This window comes from Arachis hypogaea, chromosome 18 (genome assembly GCF_003086295.3).
Source record: "Arachis hypogaea cultivar Tifrunner chromosome 18, arahy.Tifrunner.gnm2.J5K5, whole genome shotgun sequence".
In the NCBI taxonomy this organism is placed as follows: domain Eukaryota; kingdom Viridiplantae; phylum Streptophyta; class Magnoliopsida; order Fabales; family Fabaceae; genus Arachis; species Arachis hypogaea.
Window position 1 is genome coordinate 64,346,536 of NC_092053.1, and position 5,596 is coordinate 64,352,131.

Below are 5,596 nucleotides of genomic sequence, written 5' to 3' on the forward strand. Positions count from 1 at the left end.
GGATGGCCATTCTTGAGAATCCAGAAAGTCTAAACCTTGTCTGTGGTATTCCGAGTAGGATTCAGGGATTGAATGACTATGACGAGCTTCAAACTCGCGAGTGCTGGGCGTAGTGACAGACGCAAAAGGATCAATGGATCCTATTCCAGTATGATCGAGAATCGACAGATGATTAGCCATGCAGTGACAGCACATTGGACCATTTTCACTGAGAGGACAGGTGGCCATTGACAACGGTGATGCCTAACATACAGCTTGCCATGGAAAGGAGTAGGAAGGATTTGATGAAGACAGCAGGAAAGCAAAGGTTCAGAGGGACGAAAGCATCTCTATATACTTATCTGAAATTCTCACCAATGAATTACATAAGTACCACTATCCTATTTTATATTTTATTTATCTTTTACTTATCAATTCATAAAATCAGTTGAATCCGCCTGACTGAGATTTATAAGGTGACCATAACTTGCTTCAAGCCGACAATCTCCGTGGGATCGACCCTTATTCACGTAAGGTTTATTACTTGGACGTCCCAGTGTACTTGCTGGTTAGTTGTACGAAGTCGTGAAACAGAATTAAGAACAATAACGTACGCATTGAGTTTTTAGCGCCATTACCAAGGAAGGAATGATCACGATTTCGCACACCAAGTTTTTGGCGTCGTTGCCGGGGATTGTTCGAGTTTGGACAACTGACGGTTCATCTTGTTGCTCAGATTAGGTAATTTTATTTTAATTTTAAGCTTTTTATATCTTATTTTCGAAAAATACAAAAAAATTTTTTCTTTTTCGTTTTTCCCAATTAATTTTCGAAAAATAAAAAAAATTAAAAATTAACAAAATCATAAAATCCAAAAATATTTTGTGTTTCTTGTTTGAATCTAGAGTCAACTTTTAAGTTTGGTGTCAATTGCATCTTTTTAATTTTCTAAAAATTATTTTCGAAAATTTCATGCATTGCATTCTTCATGATCTTTAAGTTGTTCTTGGCCAGTCTTCTTGTTTGATGATCATATTTTCTTGTTTTGTGTCTTTTCTAGTTTTTCATATACATTCTCAATTTGTTAGTGTCTAAAGTTTGAAAATTTCTAAGTTTGGTGTCTTGCATGTTTTTCTTTTCTTAAAAATTTTCAAAAATAAGTTCTTGGTGTTCATCTTGACATTCAAAGTGTTATTGGTGTTCATCTTAACATTCATAGTGTTCTTGCATGCATTAGTTGTTTTGATTCATAATTTCTATGTTTTGTGTCAATTTTGTGTTTTTCTCTTTCATTATTAAAAATTCAAAAATCGAAAAAATATCTTTCCCTTTTTCTTCTCATCAAATTCGAAAATTTGAGTTGACTTTTTCAAAAATTTTTAAAATCTAGTTATTTCTTACGAGTCAAATCAAATTTTCAATTTAAAAATTCTATCTTTTTCAAATCTTTTTCAAAAATCAAATCTTTCTCATTTTTCTTTCATAATTTTCGAAATTTTCAAAATTAATTTTCAAAAATCTTTTTCATAATTTTCGAAAATCTTATTAGCATTTAATATGATTGATTCAAAAATATTAAGTTGTTACTTGCCTATTAAGAAAGGTTCAATCTTTAAATTTTAAAATCATATCTTTTTGTTTCTTGTTAGTCAAGTAATCAACTTTAGTTTTCAAAATTAAATCTTTTTCAATTTCAATCATATCTTTTTCAAAATCAATTTCAAAATTCTTTCTAACTTCTCCCCTAACCTCTTATCTTTTTAAAATTGACTTTCAAATCTTTTTCAATCAATCTTATCTTTTTGTTTCAATCATATCTTTTTCAATTTCAATCATATCTTTTTCAAAAACAAATTTCAAATCTTTTTCAATCAATCATATCTTTTTGTTTCAATCATATCTTTTTCAAAACTGCCCAACTAACTCTCTACCTTTAATTTTTGAAAATTCCTTTCCTCTTTTTCAAAATTTCGTTTTAATTAACTTATTGTTTTAATTTTAATTTAATTTAATTTCAATTTTAATTTTTGAATTTTAAATTTAAATTTAAAATATTTTTATTTTATTTTGTTAAATTTTCAAATTCTTCTCTCATCTCTAATCTCCTTCTATTTATTTATTCATCTACTAACACTTCTCTTCCACTCAAAAGTCAAACCCCATCTCCCTCTCTGTGTTCGAGTTTTTCTCTTTTTCTTCTCAATATTCTTCTCTTCTTCTACTCACATAAAGGAACCTCTCTCTACTGAGGCAAAGAGGATCCCTATTATTTTCTGTTCTCTTCTTTTTCATATGAGCAGGAACAAGGATAAGAACATTCTTGTTGAAGCTGATCCTGAACCTGAAAGAACTCTGAAGAGGAAGCTAAGGGAAGCTAAAGCACAACTCTCTGGAAAAAAATCTGATAGAAATTTTTGAAAAAGAAGAAGATATGGCTGAAAATAATAACAATGCAAGGAGGATGCTTGGTGACTTCACTGCACCTAATTCCAATTTACATGGAAGAAGCATCTCAATTCCTGCCATTGGAGCAAACAATTTTGAGCTTAAACCTCAATTAGTTTCTCTGATGCAACAGAACTGCAAGTTTCATGGACTTCCATCTGAAGATCCTTTTCAGTTCTTAACTGAATTCTTGCAGATCTGTGATACTGTTAAGACCAATGGGGTTGATCCCGAGGTCTACAGGCTTTTGCTTTTCCCATTTGCTGTAAGAGACAGAGCTAGAATGTGGTTGGACTCTCAACCGAAGGATAGCCTGAACTCTTGGGATAAGCTGGTCACGGCTTTCTTAGCCAAGTTCTTTCCTCTTCAAAAGCTTAGTAAGCTTAGAGTGGATGTTCAAACCTTCAGACAGAAAGAAGGTGAATCCCTCTATGAAGCTTGGGAGAGATATAAGCAACTGACCAAAAGGTGTCCTTCTGACATGCTTTCAGAATGGACCATCCTGAATATATTCTATGATGGTCTGTCTGAACTATCAAAGATGTCACTGGACCATTCTACAGGTGGATCCATTCACCTAAAGAAAATGCCCGCAGAAGCTCAAGAACTCATTGACATGGTTGCAAATAACCAGTTCATGTACACTTCTGAAAGGAATCCTGTGAATAATGGGACGCCTATGAGGAAGGGAGTTCTTGAAATTGATACTCTAAATGCCATATTGGCTCAGAATAAAATATTGACTCAGCAAGTCAATATGATCTCTCAGAGTCTGAATGGATCGAAGGAATCATCCAACAGTACTAAAGAGGCATCTTCTGAAGAAGAAGCTTATGATCCCGAGAACCCTGCAATAGCAGAGGTGAATTACATGGGTGAACCCTATGGAAACACCTATAATCCCTCATGGAGAAATCACCTAAATCTCTCATAGAAGGATCAACAAAAGCCTCAACAAGGCTTTAATAATGGTGAAAGAAACAGGTTTAGCAATAGCAAGCCTTTTCCATCATCCACTCAGCAAAAGACAGAGAGTTCTGAGCAGACCCCATCTAGCTTGGCAAACATAGTCTCTGATCTATCTAAGGCCACTCTAAGTTTCATGAATGAAACAAGATCCTCCATTAGAAATTTGGAAGCACAAGTGGGTCAGCTGAGTAAAAGGATCACTGAGACCCCTCCTAGTACTCTCCCAAGCAATACAGAGGAAAACCCAAAAGGAGAGTGCAAGGCCATTGAATTGATCATCATGGCCGAACCTACAAGGGAGGGAGAGGACGTGAACCCCAATAAGGAAGACCTCCTGGGACGTGCAGAGATCAATAAGGAGTTTCCCTCTGAGGAACCAAAGAACTCTAAGGCTCATCTGGAGACCATAGAGATTCCATTAAACCTCCTTATGCCATTCATGAGCTCTGATGAATATTCTTCTTCTGAAGAGAATGAGGATGTTACTGAAGAGCAAGTTGCCAAGTACCTTGGTGCAATCATGAAGCTGAATGCCAAATTATTTAGTAATGAGACTTGGGAAGATGAACATCCCTTGCTCACCAATGAACTGAGTGATCTGGATCAACTGAGATTGCCTCAGAAGAAACAGGATCTTGAAAAGTTCTTAATACCTTGTACTATAGGCACCATGAACTTTGAGAAGGCTCTATGTGACCTTGGATCAGGGATAAACCTTATGCCACTCTCTACAATGGAGAAACTGGGAATCTTTGAGGTGCAAGCTGCCAGAATCTCATTAGAAATGGCAGACAACTCAAGAAAACAGGCTTTTGGACTAGTGGAGGACGTGTTAGTAAAGGTTGAAGGCCTTTACATCCCTGCTGATTTCATAATCCTAGACACTGGGAAGAATGAGGATGAATTCATTAGACTTGGAAGACCCTTCCTAGCCACAGCAAGAGCTGTGATTGATGTGGACTGATAAACCCATATTTCATGAGTTCTTTTGTGCTTAATTTGAGTGATTTATTCAATCCTCTACCTACTTATTCATATTAACTGCATGGTTTTACTTTTCCTTCCTTATTATGTCATATTGTGAAAAACATGTTTTTCTAAGCTTTAAAAATTAATTATTTTAATTACCTTTATTTCCATTCGATGCCGTGATTAGGGTGTTGAGTAGTTTCAGATTTTCTAAGGCAGAATGACTTAAAGGATGGAAAAGGAAACATACAAAAATGGAAGGAGAAAGCAAAACGGAGCTTTGAAGGAAACTGGTATTCACGCGATCGCATGGACGACGCGATCGCGTGCCAGAAGCGAAGATGCAGCGACGCGGCCGCATGACTGACGCGACCGCGCGACATAAGCAGAACGCATACGACGCGGACGCATGACTGACGCGACCGTATGGCAAGGAAAAGCTCCGAATGACGCGACCGCGTGACCCATGCGGACGCGTGACAAAGGCCACGTATCAGAATTTACAGAATACGCCCCCAGCGATTTCTGAAGCCCTTTTTGGCCCAGATCCAAGTACAGACAGCATAGACCAGAGGTTATAAAGTGTGGGAATGCACCCATTCAAAACAGAGCTCACATATTTTATTTTTGAATGATTTAGATTTAGTTGAGAGGGAGATCTTCTCCTCTCTCTCTTAGGATTTAGGATTTCTTCTTGCTTTAAGAGTGACTCTCAATCCAGGTTTTATATTTCTTTGCTTTAAACTTCCCTTTTACTTTATTTATTTATTTCAGTATCTGAGTTGGCTATTTACCTTTATAATTGAATCTATGAATTCTTCCATGTTACAGACTGTTATTTGAATTAATGATAATTGAGGTATTTTCAGTTTATGATTGTTCTCTTTGATTTAAGTTACCATTGCTTCCCATCTAAGGACATTTTTATTATTCCAGCAATTTTACTTTTTCCCCTTTTGGTCCTGGTTAAGAATTTAGTAACTCAACAGTTATTAAACTCAACATAATTGATAATCGTTATCTTGCTAATTGAGCTGAACTTAAGTAATCCCAACCTTTTCTTAGGAAATAAATAGGATTCAAAGGTCAATTTAATTAGTCCCTTGACTTTCCTTTGCCCTAGTAAAGGTTGACCAAGTAGAGTTTAGATTCAACTTTCATTATAGTTGAGAGAGATAACTACGTTGGACCTCCAACTTCTCTTACCTTGCCAAAAGTCTGCTTTACCGTATTT

The 5,596-nt window shown here is 35.8% G+C and overlaps 1 non-coding gene across 1 annotated transcript; it reads right to left on the reverse strand.

Annotated features, from left to right (window-relative positions):
- Nucleotides 1-2,803: 2,803 nt before the first annotated feature.
- Nucleotides 2,804-2,911, reverse strand: LOC112774268 (small nucleolar RNA R71). The gene has a single exon (XR_003188763.1). It is a non-coding gene; the product is annotated as a small nucleolar RNA R71 (small nucleolar RNA).
- Between the last annotated feature and the right edge of the window lie 2,685 nt (nt 2,912-5,596).